The sequence below is a fragment of the Armigeres subalbatus genome, chromosome 3, assembly GCF_024139115.2.
Source record: "Armigeres subalbatus isolate Guangzhou_Male chromosome 3, GZ_Asu_2, whole genome shotgun sequence".
Lineage (NCBI taxonomy): Eukaryota > Metazoa > Arthropoda > Insecta > Diptera > Culicidae > Armigeres > Armigeres subalbatus.
Window position 1 is genome coordinate 69,633,457 of NC_085141.1, and position 18,502 is coordinate 69,651,958.

The window sequence follows — 18,502 nt, forward strand, 5'->3', positions numbered from 1 at the left end:
TTAATGCACAATATAATGATTTGAAAGCATGGACATCATCGAACTGTGTTGTATTCCGCCGTAAGAATCCAAGCATAGCATTGGCCTTAGCAATGGTAACTGATAAATGTTCCGTAAAACGAAGCTTACTGTCGAGAACGATTCCAAGGTCTTTGATCGATGTAACCCTCTGAAGCGCTGTGTGATTCAGACAATAGTCATAGGTTATAGAAGATCGGCAACGAGTGAATGTTATGGCTTTGCATTTAGTGGGTTCATCTGCATACCATTGATCTTGCACCAGTTTGCAACATTCACAATATCAGTATGTAAAGCACAGCAGTCTACGAGCGATTTTATGATTCCGAAAAGAAGCGATTTATAATTCCGAAAAGAAGGAAGATAACCATAGGTTGGTTGTCCAGTAGTGATGGCAGAGACATTGATTTCTTGAATATGGTGAGAAAAACCAATTTTCGAAGCGTAATATCATTTTTTGTAGACCTTTCTCTAGCTACGTACCTTTTTCGTACCAAAGTCTTTCGGCATATTTGAGACTATATGCCAGCATATTGCGTCACGTGATTGACAATAACTTGAAGCCGCTAGGAGCATACATGTATAAAATTACGTTTTCCCATACTAATTTCCATATAAATTTAAAACGCAATGTGGAACGCAAGGACGCAACCATTCGAGCCCATATTTTGCACAGTTGATGGGGTCCCAAACGATTCAGAAAAACCTTGATCTCCCTTGATCGGATGTAGTTTAAGTTTTTCCAAACGACTGCTACCCACTCTAATATTTAAATTCTAGAATAATAAAAATAAGCATTTACAAATCCTCCATGCATGCCGTATCTGAAGAACGATTACAATAGAGAAAAACAGAACTGCACAAAAACAAGCCATTTGCCCGAATGCTGATGCCATAAGAACAACTAAGAACAGTATTCGTCAACAGAAACCCATCTCACACGCCATGCGCTTATGAGCAAATCGGACCACTATCCTTTGTCAGTGAAAAGATATGAGTTTCCACGCTGATACTTTTCCCTTCCATTCCAATTGGAAGTTTGGCAGAGAAGGAAGGTCGTTCGATTTATATTGTCGCCAGAATTTCTCCCCACTAGCTTGAAAAATAGAAAAATATGTATAATTCACTATGCCTGCCGAGTTCTAACCAAACTATCAAATCTATTCTTTCGCCTCTAATTCTAACATGGATAACCACCTACCCACATCTAATTTTGAAAACGAAATATCGGTAACAAATAGCTCTTATGATGATAGTTTTCATTCTCGTTTTAGAATCACTTTCGTTGTTCAACTTTTTGACTGCAAGCACCATTCCACCGTAAAATTTCCCATTCCACATCGTCTCACAATGAGCCACATTAGCTTCTCGCACGTCCCATCGCTAGATTAACGATAACTCATGAAGCACCTTTCGGTTGGCCTTATGTTTGAATAAACTCTTGCCTTTGCACACCTTCCTCCGTAGCACAGCTCAACAACTTAATACCATTATCTCTTCCAGCCGAGCGCTTCACCGGGCTGATTTCCCACGTCCGCACGCCGGAGAAAATTAGGTACCTTCCGCCGTTGCTTGGTCTGCTATTATAGGTACGATCTCTGCCTGCAGCTCGTTTGTTTGATTATGTAACCTGATATGGCGTATAATCGAAGGAAAATCGATAAAAGTAGCAACCCCCTGGTGAACATCCACATCCCTTCGGGAGCAGCCTCGAAAATCGCTGCCAACAAGCTTCCGCTCGCTGCTCGACTTCTGCCTTCGCTGAGCTGCCCCCATCATATCGCTGAAAGCGTGCATCGAGTTCGTTCCACATTTTACACGCTGTGTTGTCGATTGCTTTTGGGCGTCGGTGTGGTGGTGGTAGATTTTCCGTCCGCTCGTCTTGCATAATAGTTCCTCATGATGTAGTTTTTTCTCGCTCATTTTTTTTTCGAGATCGTATGTACCCATCAACATCATGTAGTTGGAACACCAGAGTCGGAATCAGAAAGACATCCAGAGGAAATCAATCTAATGAAAACGAATAACCGTGGAAATATAAGCATTAGCATTAAGCAATTCGCACAAATTCGTAGATGGAAGGCTCTGAGCTTTAAAGCTGAGAGTAGCGAGTTCGATCTCCAATCCGTACGAGGGGATCTATCTGGATAGGAAGCTTCCTATCTCTCGAGCTTGCAATCAATAATTAAAAAAACAATTCTAACAAATCGGGACTTATCTCCGCTTCTTTGTTGGCTCATCTCCATTTGAGGATGGAGAGATACGGTCTCGAACCATGTATTGTGGCGTCAAATTGTTTATTCAGTCTTATCTGTTTAGATGTAAACTAAATAAATGAATAAAAAAAATAATGAACAAGTAACATAGGTACTCGTGAGTTATTCGTGTTTCAGACGGTGCACGCGTGCAACACTTTTAGATCACATACGAATCACTCTCAAACCACAAGTCAGAGATGCAGTTTGATTGCATAAAAGCACAATTATTTCATTTGCGATTCAGGGTAATTTCAGTCACTAATTATTGTCAAACATACAAGCCGCATTAAGTAGTTCCTTAATTGGTGTTGCCCCAATTGACCATGCCATTTCAAGTCCTACGAATTTCATTGCAACTCTAACCATGCCCCAGCTTTTAATAGCACATGGAGATAGCGCCGGCCCTCGGATTATATACTCTTTGCTATTCATTCATCGGTAATCAGCCGACCGGCAACTGTGGAGCTAGATGGGGAGAGGCTTTTCGGCTCGCTCGTTGTGAATCAGGCCAAACTTCCATTTAATTTCCTGACATAAACTTACGTACCTACATGCAGTGCAGGGCTTCTCTCGGCTCGAAAACAAGCATCCATGTGGGCCGGAAACCAAAGGGCCCCGGGCTGAGGGAAATTGACGAAAACAGCTGTCTGCTACTTGACTGCAATGAAGTGGCTTTTCTGACCGGTTGTTGAGTCCGGATGTGATGAACGTTGATGAGGTGTGTGTGTGTTTCGACTATGGGCTTATCTCGTCCTTTGTGTGTACACCAGAGAAAATACTCATTCAGAGCATTGCAGCAGGGCTTTTTTTTGCTGCTTGTGATTTTACGGTTGTTTTCAAACTCGAATGAGCTTGTCTGATTTCATTTTTCATGTGGTTATTTTAGCTTTCGTATAGAATACGTTATGTTATTTGAGATACTTTAAATAAATTTATCCAATGGACATAATTTTGCCCACTACCTACTTCTAACTTTTTAACCACTACTGTTTACTTCCTTAATTGGTTTACGATTTTCTACATCTATTGGCAGTAATTTTTAAATGTGCATCTAGTTGGATATTTGCGATTGACATGGGGTAAATCACTACTTGGGTACATCCCAAGCAGCACAACTTGTTTCACTACTGACCATTTCACTGTGTTGCAACTATTCGGAAAGAAACAATCTTTGCGTATGTGCCATCAAATATAACTCTCTTGCAATCTAAAAAACACAACAGGTGGAGCCTACGGAAACATCCTTCGATAGCAGTAAAATTGCAATAATATTCCAAAATGCTACAGCGGAAAAAAAATAAATATATAAAACTGAATTCGATTTATGGATCTTGTGATTGATAGTCCTTCACTCTACCACAGCACCATTCAACACTTTGAAGGGACTATATGTTGACTCACCATAAAAAACCATACGATTATGAAGTTTTGTACTCAGGGTTTCTGTTACTTGATTGCACCATCACTGGAAAAAAAATGTGAGTTGTCAAAACGTTGAACGATGCTAAATTAAACATAAAGACACACTCAACTTATCTGCAACTTTATTTAAACAAACAAATAAATTTTGAAAGACGCATTGAAGTAACATGGTAAAAAATATGCAACTTTATGATTTGGTTCCATGTTGGAAACATAAAGTGTAGCATTCTTTGGTTGTTTGTTCCCATATGTCAAACACGTACTGCATTGCAATTTTAATGAAACATTGATCACAATCCGAACGTTTTTGACATCTTGATGCAACTTTTTTGTGCTTTGATGTTTTTCCAATGCCTTTAATGCAACTGAATAGAAACAAGGTGCATTTTGGAAGATGCTGCGTGTGCTACTTGGGATGGATCGATAGTTATGATAGCCATGGAGAGGGTTCGACTGATGTTGGCATATCGGAACTTCTAACAAAACAACAAAACAATATTTAACAAAACGAAGGTTTTAAATTTTCCCGACGCTGCAAATCTATTGAAAAAGACTCTAAATAGAAAACCTTGGGGGGAAAATCTCAAACTTTCGTTTTGATTTTCCGAGACTAAGTAATCAGTTCCGAAATGATTGCCTTGCGATACATATCTGTTGAATGAGATAGGCAAAAAAATAGTTATGAAAATCTTATTTCACACAATAATAAAATTCTTCACTGATAATCGTATTCTGTCATTAGACTTCTTCGGTGGATGCTAATCACGTCACTAAAACAGTTATTTTGATCGAAAAATGCGCTGCTTCTGATAAGAAAAATATTTTGAGCTTTTAGTGCAAGAGCTTTTTTTTGAGCAAGGGTAAACGGAAATCTGCATCCAGACACCTGAGGAGGTTAACTCAAGTAGTGTGGGGATGAGTATGTCATGTAACTCTTACCCGACCCACTAAAAGAACCTATGCTAACGCACTTGACGTTAATACACATCGACTTCAAGGGTGGTAACCTCACCACCCGTCGATCGCAAGCTATGATAGTAACCTAGCGGTCCGTTTAATTATCTCACGTTAGAGACGAGCACCCTGACAACAACCACCGCGCATGAACCGCAATGACCCCTATATCTACCGTTTCGACTCGAAGTCCGGACACCTAAGCACTGCTAAATTTTCAGTTCAATATTACAAACGGAATTAAGTACTTGACACTGAGTGATAACACACACTCTCAAGATTAACTTATCGAATTTGCTGTAGTGTACTGAAAATGACATTTTGTATGCACGAAATAGCTAATATAATCGAAAACATTGAACATCGCGTGCTTCGAAATCCGGACACAGTATAAGGGATGCTTCAAATTCCGGACACTTTTGTTTCGAATTTCCGGACACTTCGAGTTTGGCTATATTGATCTTTGGCTATTTACAATTCAATCCGTTCAGAGACAACTAGGATACAGTATTCATATTTCTCGATTAATATAAATCCGTAAGGTAAGGTTTCTATACAAATTTATGGAAATCTGGCATCCCCCGGTTGTGTGTACCATCCGAAGTTTCTGCTCCGAGATTGACCAGGACTACCAAAAACAGCATTTGAAACCAAGCGGGAGCATTTTACTGCAATGTACAACATTGAGAATCTAATAATTTCAAACAATTTCCTCCCTCTTCCCTTTCAAGGTAGAACGCTTTTTTGACATTTGACGTGTCTGTGAGTAATGAAATATTTTCTTCAATACTACCTCTCAAATTCAACGTGGGTAAGCTGCAATTAGGTATTTATGTGTCTTTTGAAATCCGTTTCAGATTGTTTTTGGAAATCAAGGATTGAAAGAAGCGATTGGAATAATGAATTCATGCGGATTGATAAATCCGGGCGTGTCCGAGAAATGTTGAGTTTTTTTTATTTGACGGGAGTCGTTCACAACGCGTTTATACAATTCTGTTAAAAAAGCAAGTTTTACGAACTTGTTTTTTTTTCTACAAAAATGTGAATGGTTAAAAAAAAACATTTGAAGACAACCTTTACTAGAAACTGTAGACAAGTTTTGCTACTTGTGTACAATTAATATAGTGATACCATTTACAATATGTGTATAAGTATATATCGATAAGCTGAGAGCAAGCAATGTTCCTTTTGGAGTGTAGCAACTCAAATCTAATGAAATTGTAACTATGATTGCTCATTACGAATCATTTGATTTCAATTAACTTATCTGATGAACAGTTATTTAACATCATTTCAGCATGTCCGGAAATCGAAGCAATTGTAAAAACTTGCCTCGAAGTCCGGACACAAAGAAAATGTAATAAAAATTAAAAAGCTATGAATTCCCAAGCAATGTCTCTAATTCATGACAAAGAGTGCTGCCATACTATGTTAGTAAATTACTAATAATTTCTTGCAAAATGATAGAATATAGAAAATATGAGCTTAGTTTTTCTAATGTTGAGTCTTAAGCTGCATTCTAAAAACGAAATTCACCGTTGATTATGACATGCTTTCAACTTTTACCTCTAATTTTCAAGTTTTTACCACAAATCACGAATTACTTACATTTGTTAGAATGGTTTCAAGTCCAAGAATCGTTCCCTGCATTGCTAACCCAAGAACTACTTGTTAAGATGGTAAATAAAGTCAAATAACAATTGAAGTGTCCGGCTTTCGAAGCGTCCGGCAATTCGAAGCGAAACGGTACATACGGAGGTCCCCGCAGCCCAACCGCGACATGTTGGTTGTCGGGGTGAGCAAAGTGTTCACTGCATCACAGGTGCCCTTACTGCACTCGTTGATTTTGTTCAAGACGCCGCCACCGCTGCAGCTTCGACATAATCTGTTTAGATGCTGTGTTCACCGCATTCCATATAACTTCCTCCCGGCACACCCTCTCGACGAAGTTGTCCGGGGTTCTATCCATACCGCTAATAAGCAGCATGGTATTGCGTTCTGTCTCGAATCGCGGGCATGCGAACATCACATGCTCTGCCGACTCTACCTCACCTACACATTCTGGACACTCCGCAGAATCTGCGAAGCCCCACCTGTGTAGAATTTTTTTAAAGCAGGTTAGGTGGAAGTTGACCTGACCATGTTTTCTATCGACCCATCATCGAATCTACATGTATTAAATGTAATATTCATAGCATAAGTGACGATGACAGAATCACTGACATGACTGTGGTAGCAAGTAAAAATGATCACGAAGTCCCTAATGAAATTTTAATATACTGTCAAAATTTTAACCGCATGCGAGGTGCTGGCAAAATTAATGAAATTCACAATAAAGTATGTACATGCGCTTACAATATTATAATTGGTACTGAAACTAGTTGGACAGAAAGTAGTTCGGTAATAAATACAATGTTTTTAGATGTGATCGAGACCTAATTTTAACTGATAAAAAATCGGGTGGTGGTGTACTAATTGCTGTAAATACCGCATTTGATTCCGACTTAATTGAAACGGAAAAATTTAAAGAGTTTGACGACGTTTGGGTAAAGGTTTTGATTGGCCATGAGAGACACATATATTTGTGTCAGTTTATTTTCCCCTCATTTGCAAAGAAACAATCTTATGAAAAGTTTTTAATACAGCAGAACAAGTTATGAGTGACATGGATTCAGAAAATAGAATTCACATATACGGTGACTTTAATCAAAACTCAATTGAATTTATTGCAGATGAAGATAATATGTCTTTGCTACTTCCTATCATTGGTGAAAATGAAACTTTACAGTCACTTTTTGATAAATCTAGTCAGTTGGGATTAAATCAAGTGAATCATGTCAGTAACGACCGTAATGTCCATTTAGATCTTCTCTTCACTAACTGTACGGAAGATTTCAATGTTGATAAGGCCCAGCATCTTTTGTGGAAAAACGAACAATACCACACAGCAATTGAATACTCATTAATAATAAATTCTGCCAGCACTCGCCCGAATAAATGTGCATTTGAAATGGCAGCCCTTACTTTGCACCGTTCAATGTGGAAAAACGATCCATAAAAGAATGAAAAACGATCCATAAATAATATCTGAATGTTCCATAAAACGCTACCATAAATCCATAAAATAGTTCGAGAGATTCCATAAAGAATATTTTTATGATCCATAAAACTTTGAAAAATGATCCATAAAAACTATATATTGATCCATAAAATTTCAAATTTGCGCAATTTGTATCCTGATGATGATCCATAATTTCAGCCATATGATCCATAATTTTGGTCATATGATCCATAATTTTGATAATGTGATCCATAATGCTTGGAAAGAAGGTCAATGAAACTATATTAATTGATCCACACATTTTGATCATTTGACTAAAATTATGGATCATATTACTGAAATTCTGGATCATCATCACGATAAAAAAAATGCGCAAATTTGAAGTTTTATGGATCAAAATATAGTTTTTTATGGATCATTTGTCATATAATCATGGGAAAATAGCAAGAATTGCATTGTTTTTCTTGACCATGTTAATGGAACATATTTCCCAATTAATTGCTAAATTTTAGCTTAGTTATGGATCGAAAAATTAATCTTTATGGAATCTCATTAACTATTTTGTGGATTTATGGTAGCATTTTAAGAAACATTCAGATGTTATTTATGGATCGTTTTCCAGTTTTTTATGGATCCGTCTTTATCGTTTATATGCAAAAGTATGTTTTGCCATTTGAAATGGTGAATGACTTCAACAATTGTGACTTTGATAAAATGAGAAATGAACTTGACGCAGTTGAGTGGCAAACAATACTCAATAGTAACTTAGATATAAACAGCAGTCTACATTTTTTTAATCAAACACTGTTTGCGTTAGTAGATGAGCTAGTACCTAAGAAACGCAAAAAAGTTTTCAACAATTCTAAGAATCCGGTCTGGTTCACTCGTGAGATAAGAAATCTAAGAAATCGTAAACAAAAATGCATAAAACATATAGGAAAAATCGAACTTGATAATCTGAAACAATATATTGAAATATGCAGGAGCTTGACGATCAAATATCAGAAGCATACGAAAATTATAATAGGATTTTAGAAAATAATATAAAAAAGGATCCTAAAACCTTCTTTAACTTTGTCAAAGAGAAAAAGAAATCGGATACTTTTCCATCATGCATGAAATTTAAAGAATTGGTTAGCCATGATAGCCAGGAAATTTGCAATTATTTCGCGAATTTTTTCCAAAGCACTTACAAACCTCTTGGTGCTGTTTATGATCGTGATTATTTTCATTATTTACCTGATCAGACAAATGATATTTCAATATCCGGTATTCATTCATGAGGTGCGTCCGGAGACGCCGGAAAGTATCGACCGCCAGCTGTGCGCTATCGAGGAGGCGATCACGGCGGCCCGAGAGCAACACGTACCGACGGCTCGGCAGGTAAGCAACTCCTTAAACATCGATACACTCACCAAAGATTTGATTCGATTGCGGAATGTCACTCGCAGGCAGTTTCAGCATACTGGACTGCCTGAGCTTAAGGCACGCTGCAATCGAATCACAAAAATTATCAAGGCCAGAATGGTGGACCTCAAAAATAACGACTTCTCGAATAAGATCCGCACTCTCCCAGATTATGCTAAGCCGTTCTGGAAAATGACCAAAATTCTAAAATCCAAGCCTCGGCCCATTCCACCTTTGATCCCACTCAGACAATAATGGCTCTAAGGATCGCTTGATAACTCCTGCAGAGAAGGTCGCTGAAATAGGTCGTCACTTCGTCAGCTCACACAATCTTGGGCAGAACATCGTCAGTCCACACGAAGCAGCCGTCAACGAGCATGCTAACAACATCCATTTGATTCCCAACGACTTCTCGGAGGAGTTGGAGATTTCAGCTGACGAATTGACGGCCTATATCAAATCGTCGAAGAACATGAAGGCCCCAGGCTTCGACAGCATCCTGAATCTCGAGCTCAAACACATGAGTGCTCCGTTCTTTGAGCACCTCTCGCTGATCTTTAATCAGTGTCTCCGGCTTAGCTACTTCCCATCGTCCTGGAAGTCAGCGAAAGTCATCCCCATCCGGAAGCCTGGGAAGGATCCTTCCTCCCCCAAAAGTTATCGACCCATCAGCCTTCTCTCAGGGTTATCCAAACTATTCGAAAAAGCTATTCATCATCGGTTACTTGAGTCTGCCGAAAATCTCAACATCTTGCTCGAGGAACAGTTTGGTTTCCGACGCGGTCGGTCAACTGTACACCAACTGACCCGAGTTACCAACGTCCTCAGACGGAACAAGTTTGTCTCGAAAACATCCGCCATGGCCTTTACTCGATGTCGAGAAGGCATTTGACAAATGTATGGCATGATGGCCTGGTGTACAAACCACAACGCTACAATCTTCCCAGCTACCTGGTGAAAATCATCAACAATTACCTGTCGGCAAGGACATTCCGTCTCAATCAGCGGAGCGAGTTCCAATGCGCACAACATCGTCGCAGGCGTTCCCCAGGGCAGTATCCTCGGCCCCTGCTTTTCAATCTGTTCACCTCCGACATGCCAGAACCTCCAGAAGGCGGCATTCTGTCTCTGTTCGCAGATGACACATCCATCGTCTACAACGGTAGAGTGATCAGAGCGCTAGTGGCAAACTCCAACGAGGCCTGGATGCCCTGACAGAGTACCTCACCAGCTGGAAGATCTGTATCAACGCGGCGAAGACCCAGGTCATCATTTTCCCCACTCCAAATCCCCTAAACTTGTTCCGCCTGGGGACTGTAAAATCATCCTCAATGGCACGACCGTGGAATGGGCCAATGAGGCCGGCTACCTTGGCTTGACCCTCGACAGCAAGCTTATTTTCAGGCAACAGGTTGACAAAACGGTGCCAAAGTGTAACGTCTTGTTGAAACTACTGTACCCTTTGATCAACCGCCGGTCGTCATTGTCCCTGAAAAATAGGCTTGGTGTCTACAAGCAAATCTTCCTCCCTGTGATAGAATATGGCATGCCGGTCTGGTAGAGCTGCGCTAAAACTCGCCACCTCAGACGGGTCCAAAACAAATTCCTGAGGATGATCCTCAACACCCTCCCAGGACAAGAACATCTGAGGTCCACCGTCTGGCCGGAATAAAACCTTACATGAACGCTTTGGTGAGTGTAAAGAAAAGTTTAGGGTCCGTTGCTTGCATTCGGATCAGGCTCCAATTAGGGCGCTAGTTCCAATCTAGGTTATCAAATTTCTTATTGTAAATATTAGTGTACATAGTAGTTAGGTTATCAAATTTAAAAAAACACACCAGCGCCTCCTAAAGGCCGTCATGATATATCATATAAACACTTAAATAACAATGTAAACATAAAAATTTAAAATTGAAGTTGGAGGGCCAAGCCGGCCGAGCACTGTACATGTAAAAAATAATTGTAGAACAGAAAATGAAACAATAAAGAAGAATTTTACTACTCCAATATTCTAGAGATAAAATTTTATGCGTGATTTTCATAAATAGCGTCAAAACTAACAGTAGATATTTTTTTCTGATTTAACCGCGAAGTGGACGAAGGACTTCGCTTGACCATGCCTTTAAAGAGTCATAAGATGTCCAAATCTCTCACTTAATCTTATTTGGATAAAGAAAACACCGATTACAGCTAAAACATTAATAAACTATCAATCGATTTTTCATCAAATGTTGGGTTTTTTGGCATTGATCAAAAAATATCTAGATAAACATTGCACATTGGGCCAAGTCGTAAAATTAGGAGGAAAAAATTATTTTCACCATAATGATAATATTTTAGGAACAAATTGTCTTCAGCAAAGTCAAAGCTTATCATTAAAGCTTTATTTTAAAGTTTGTTGCACTAGGGTGATCTTACTACATTTTGAGATAAAATTTGTATCTGCTATATTTCTTATTTTATCATTGAACAATGTTCTAGAAAGTTGTTCTTCATTTAATTTTGTGGCATTTTGCTGAATAAGCCATTATTGTACGTCGTTCGTATCATTTGTTATGATAATTTTAAATAATTATGTTAGGGTGACCCTAAAAAATCAATATTTTGATTGTAACTTTTTAGTTTTAATTTTTATCGAATTGACGTCTTCTACAAAGTTTTAGAGCATAAAAAAATGCACGTTTTGGTTACACAACCAAGTAAATTCATTAGTGGATTGCAATATCCGGTATTACTGTACATGAAATTGTAACAGCATTAGAAGCATTAGATGCGTCCAAGGGTCCTGGACCCGATGGAATTCCCCCTTTATTACTAAAACAATTAGCTACTTCATTTGTAAAACCATTATTTTGGCTTTTTATAAATCATTAGCTCATGGAGTATTCCCACATTTATGGAAAAATCTTATCTTCTTCCAATTTTCAAATCAGGCAAACGCTCAGACGTACAAAATTATCGGGGCATTGCAATTATATCATGTATACCGAAATTGTTTGAATCTATTGTGAACATGAAACTCTTTGAACAGGTTAAGCACTTGATCACAAATCGCCAACATGGTTTCTTTAAAGGCAGATCCACTGCCACTAATCTCTTAGACTTCGTGACATTTTCACTTGCTGCAATGGATAGAGGTAACTCTGTTGAAACTTTGTACACGGATTTCAGTAAGGCTTTTGATAGAGTTGACATCTCTTTATTACTCTTTAAGCTTCAGCGATTAGGTTTTTCGGAATATTTGGTTAGATGGATTGAATCATATCTTAGAGATAGAACACAGTTAGTGCGCTTCCATAATAAATTGTCTTCGCCAATTAAAGTTACTTCTGGTGTACCACAAGGATCACACTTTAGGTCCATTATTGTTCATTCTTTTGTTAATGATATAACACTCATATTAAAACGCCTTAAGGTCCTTATTTATGCCGATGACATGAAATTGTACATGGAAATATGTAATGATGCTGACTTAGCTGTATTTCAACAAGAAATTGACGATTTTCACAACTGGTGTTCAGAAAACCTACGCAATATAAACATAAAAAATGTAGCATAATTTCATTTACTAGAAAGCAGATATTACAAAACATTACCTGTAAGCTAGGCCAGGAACGAATTATACGATGCACAAAAGTGAGAGACTTAGGGTTATTATTAGACTCCAAGTTGACCTTTGTAGAACATTATAACGTCATTATTCATAAAGCACATAACATGCTTGATTCATTAAACGTTTCAGTTATCATTTCAATGACCCTTTACACGATAAAAACACTCTATGTGTCCTACGTCAGATCAATATTAGAATACTGTAGCATTGTCTGGTCACCCTATCAAGAAGTCCACTCAAATCGAATCGAATCAGTACAAAAACAGTTTTTGCTTTTTGCTCTTAGAAAGTTAGGTTGGTCAACCCTACCGCTTCCGTCATATGAATCTCGGTGCCTACTAATTAATATCGAAACACTTAAGAAAAGAAGAGAAGTTGGTTGTGTAACATTCGTTAATGGTTTAATCTCACATCAGATAAAAGCAGAAAGCCTTCTGTCAGGCTTGAACTTTCATGCACCTACGCGTACCTTGAGAAATCGTGACTTATTTCAACTAAATCTGCAACGCACATCCTATGCTAAAAATGGACCGCTCAACTCTATGATGAACATATATAATAAATATTGTGAGGTCATCGACATATCAATGTCTAACACGCTAGTGAGGAAAAACAATGAATAGTATTGCATAATAGTTGTCTAGTGATTAAAACAGATAGTGTTTAAGTGAAACAATGTGTTTGTAGTCTACAATGCTTGACGAAATAAATAAATAAAAATAAATAAATTGGACACATCCGGAATCAGTCTGTGGGTCCAACGACCTTTGACTGCGGTGTCCCATGCTCTTTGCCATTTGAGCAGCGAGGCTGCTCTCTTGACACGTCGCACTTGCACCGAGTCCCTTTCGTTGTAGCACTCCCCATCTTCCTCTAGGACAGCGGTTCTCAACCTGGGGTACATGTACCCTGGGGGGTACCTTCGCTGGCCCTAGGGGGTACCTCGGATAAAAATGCATAATGGTGGACGTGCTAATTGTGATCTAATCGGAGCTTATTGATAAAGTTTTGATAATTGTGATTTTTTTTTTCAAAACTTTGTCTCTTCAACTAGAACAAAATACGAAGGGCTGCGGAACAATAGATCAAATGGATAAATGTTGAACGAGAAAATTTAAAAAATATTTAATGTGATCTATCTGATCTAAACAAAATGTTAAATAATATGTTAGAAACATGCTTTTGAACTAAAATCTAGAATCTAAAGGTTTGGAAGCCTCCGTTTGAGAGTCATGTAGGCTTTTTTCAAAAAAGTTCAGTTGCATCGTTGCAAGAGGTTTAGAAGCATCTTTCTACGCTTGACGGAAGCCGTCTTCAAAACAGTTCGAAAGTTTCCTTTATATAGACCTGTGTCTCCTTGCAAGAGGCCCGGATGCCTCGTTTTAATAGAGTCGGAAGCCTTTTTCAAAAAGCTCGGAAGCCTTCTTTCAAAAAGCCCGGAAGCCTCCTTCCAAGAGGCTCAGAAGGTTCTTTTCAAAAGGCTTCTTTTAAGAGGCTCGAAGCCTTCTTCAGGAGGCCTGAAGCCCTCCTTTCAAGAGGCCTGGAAGCCTCCTTTCAAGAGGCTCGGAAGCCTCCTTCAAGAGGCCTGGAAGCCTCCTTTCAAGAGGATCGGAAGCCTCCTTTCAAGAGGCCTGGAAGCCTCCTTCAAGAGGCCTCGGAAGCCTCCTTCAAGAGGCCCGGAAGCCTCCTTCAAGAGGCCCGGAAGCCTCCTTCAAGAGGCCTCAGCCTCCTTTCAAGAGGCCTGGAAGCCTCCCTTCAAGAGGCCCGGAAGCCTCCTTCAAGAGGCCCGGAAGCCTCCTTCAAGAGGCCTGGAAGCCTCCTTCAAGAGGCTCGGAAGCCTCCTTCAAGAGGCCTGGAAGCCTCCTTCAAGATGCCTGGAAGCCTCCTTCAAGAGGCCTGGAAGCCTCCTTCAAGAGGCCCAGCCTCCTTCAAGAGGCCCGGAAGCCTCCTTCAAGAGGCCTGGAAGCCTCCTTCAAGAGGCCCGGAAGCCTCCTTCAAGAGGCCTCAGCCTCCTTCAAGAGGCCCGGAAGCCTCCCGCCAAGAGGCCTGGAAGCCTCCTTCAAGAGGCCTGGAAGCCTCCTTCAAGAGGCCTGGAAGCCTCCTTCAAGAGGCCCGGAAGCCTCCTTCAAGAGGCCCCAGCCTCCTTCAAGAGGCCCGGAAGCCTCCTTCAAGAGGCCTGGAAGCCTCCTTCAAGAGGCCTGGAAGCCTCCTTTCAAGAGGCCTGGAAGCCTCCTTCAAGAGGCCTGGAAGCCTCCTTCAAGAGGCCCGGAAGCCTCCTGTCAAGAGGCCCGGAAGCCTCCTTTCAAGAGGCCTGGAAGCCTCCTTTCAAGAGGCCCGGAAGCCCTTCAAGAGGCCTGGAAGCCTCCTTCAAGAGGCTCGGAAGCCTCCTTCAAGAGGCCCAGCCTCCTTCAAGAGGCCTGGAAGCCTCCTTCAAGAGGCCTCGGAAGCCTCCTTCAAGAGGCCCGGAAGCCCTCCTTCAAGAGGCCTGGAAGCCTCCTTCAAGAGGCCTCGGAAGCCTCCTTCAAGAGGCCTGGAAGCCTCCTTTCAAGAGGCCCGGAAGCCTCCTTCAAGAGGCCTGGAAGCCTCCTTCAAGAGGCCCGGAAGCCTCCTTCAAGAGGCCCGGAAGCCTCCTTTCAAGAGGCTCGGAAGCCTCCTTTCAAGAGGCTCGGAAGCCTCCTTTCAAGAGGGTTGGAGGCCTTCTTTCAGGAGGCTTGGAGGCCTTCTTTCAAGAGGCTTGGAAGCCTCCTTTCAAGAGGCTCAGAAGCCTCCCTTCAAGAGGCTCGGAAGCCTCCCTTCAAGAAGCTCGGAAGCCTCCCTCCATGAGGCTCGAATGCCTCCCTTCAAGAGGCTCGGAAGCCTCTCTTCAAGAGGCTCGGAAACCTCCCTTCAAGAGGCTCGGGAAACCTCCCTTCAAGAGGCTCGGAAACCTCCCTTCAAGAGGCCTGGAAGCCTCCTTCAAGAGGCCTGGAAACCTCCCTTCAAGAGGCCTCGGAAGCCTCCATCCAAGAGGCCTGGAAGCCTTCTTCAAGAGGCCTGGAAGCCTCCCTTCAAGAGGCCTGGAAGCCTCCCTCCAAGAGGCCTCGGAAGCCTTCCTCCAAGAGGCCTGAAGCCTCCTTCAAGAGGCCTGGAAGCCCTCCCTTCAAGAGGCCCGGAAGCCTCCCTCTGCTGCCTGGAAGCCTCCCTTCAAGAGGCTCGGAAGCCTCCCTTCAAGAGGCCTGGAAATCTCCCTTCAAGAGGCCTCGGAAGCCTCCCTTCAAGAGGCCTGGAAGCCTCCTTCAAGAGGGAGGCCTGAAGCCTCCCTTCAAGAGGCCTGAAGCCTACCTTCACGAGGGAGGCTCGGAAGCCTCCCTTCCCGAGGCTCGGAAGCCTCCCTTCAAGAGGCTCGGAAGCCTCCCTTCAAGAGGGAGGCTCGGAAGCCTCCCTTCAAGAGGCTCGGAAGCCTCCCTTCAAGAGGCTCATAAGTCTCCTCTCAAGAGGCCCGGATGCCTACTTTCAAGAGGCCCGGACGCCTTCTTTCAAGAGGCCCGGAAGCCTACTTCCAGGAGGATCGGAAGCCTCTTTTTAATAGGGCAAAAAGCATTTTTTTCAAAAAGCTAGGAAGGGTCCTTTTAAGAGTCTCGAAAGTCTACTTTCAAGTGAATCGAAAGCTTCCCTTCAAGAAGTTCAACTTCTTCCAAGAGGGTTGAAAGCATACTTTCAAAAGGTTCAGAAGCACCCTTTCAAGCTGCAAAGGAAGCCTCCTTTTAAGTGACTCAAAAGCTGCCATTCAAGAGACTCGAAAGCCTCTCTACAAGAGGCTAAGAAGCCTCTTATCAAGAGCTGCGGAAGCCTACTTTCAAGCGATTCAGAAGCTCCTTCCAAGAGGCTCGGAAGCCTCCCTTGAAAGGGCTCGGAATTATTCTTTCAAGAGACTTGAAGCCTACTTTCAAGAGGGGGTACCTCAATTAATGAAAATGTTTGAAGGGGTACCTCTCAAGAAAAAGGTTGAGAACCGCTGCTCTAGGAGTATGTCTATCGGCATCATTCCAGCTATAACGCACACCGCCTCATATGATATGGTGCGATATGCGCTCGCGACACGTAGACACATCAGCCGGTGTACTCTGATCAATTTCTTTACATTGTACTCGGTTTTTAGTGCTACGGCCCATGTTGGCACGCCATAACGGATGATAGACAATGCTACGCCAGCTATCAGCCTACGCACTTGACTATGCACCGCCGATCTGTTGTACATCATTCGTGCTAAATATTTTATCGCCAATGAAGCCCGCTGACATGCATAATCGACGTGGCTTGTAAAATTGAGCTTATCGTCGATCATCACGCCCAGATGCTTAAGAGACCTCACGGAGTTAACTGTGTAGGTCCCTTACCTTATCCTCGCTTGCTGCAACCCATGACGGTTATGCACCACCACGACTTCCGTCTTGTGGTGTGCAAGGGACAACCGCCTCGAGTTGAGCCATTCCTCCACTCTGCCAATCGCGTATGAAGCCTTCAGTTCGACTTCGTCGAGAGTGTCTCCTGTTACCTCTAGCATTACGTCATCCGCGAAGCCTTCTATTTTCACACCGGCCGGGAGCGTGATACCTCCGTCATACATAATTTTTCACAGAACCGGTCCGAGGGTCGACCCCTGTGGAACACCCGCAGACACTACGATCGACTTTTGACCAGCATCCGTGTCGTATATCAGCATCCTATTCTGAAAATAACTTTTCAGTATCCTGCACAGGTAATCCGGAGCTCTCAATCGGTGCAGGGAGTCAGCAATAGCTACCCAGTTAACATTGTTGAACGCATTTTTTACATCAAGTGTAATCAATGCGCAGTAGACTGGCCCAGGAAACAAAAAGTTGTGTAATTCCACGGGGCACCCCCCAGGATTGTGTCTTTGGGTGAGAAAATCAATCTCTGAAAATTTCAGCTCAATCGCTTGTTGCATAAGCTGGCATTTGATTTGAAGTTTGCATGGGGATTTCAGCCAAAATGTATAGGAAAATACACCTGTCACTCATTCGATCTGGAAATTGGTTCTGATTGCTCGATTGACCTCAGAATTGCAAAAACGGCAGTTGGTATGCTACAGAACAATTTCACAGAACATTGTATGATGATTAAATGAACTTTTATATAGGTATTGGTTGATGCGATTCGATCAAAAAATCCAAAAATACACAAATCAGCTCCAAATAAATCAGCCGAAAAGTTCATTTATTCATCATGCAATGTTCTGTGAAATTGTTCTGTAGCATACCAACTGCCGTTTTTGCAATTCTGAGGTCAATCGAGCAATCAGAACCAATTTCCAGATCGAATGAGTGACGGAGGTGTATTTTCCTATACATTTTGGCTGAAATCCCCATACAAACTTCAAATCAAATGCGCCAGCTTATGCAACAAGCGGTTGAGCTGAAATTTTCAGAGATTGATTTTCTCACCCAAAGACACAATTCTGGGGGGTGCCCCGTGGAATGCGACAACATTTATTTCTCCCCATACTAATCTGGGCCAGTCTAATGCGCAGTATCTAATACCTCGCCTGTTCAAACCTCTCACTATCTTGGCCGTATCCGTTACCGATCGAATTGCTTCGACGATGGAACGACCTTTACGGAGGCCATACTGGTTGTTTGATAGCCCACCAGTACGCTCGGTATAGGTCGACAATCTATTCAGAATAACCCTCTCAAGCAGCTTACCAGCTCCGTCGAGGAGGCAAATCGGTCTGTATACCGAAGGTTCTCACGGGATTTCCCAGGCTTG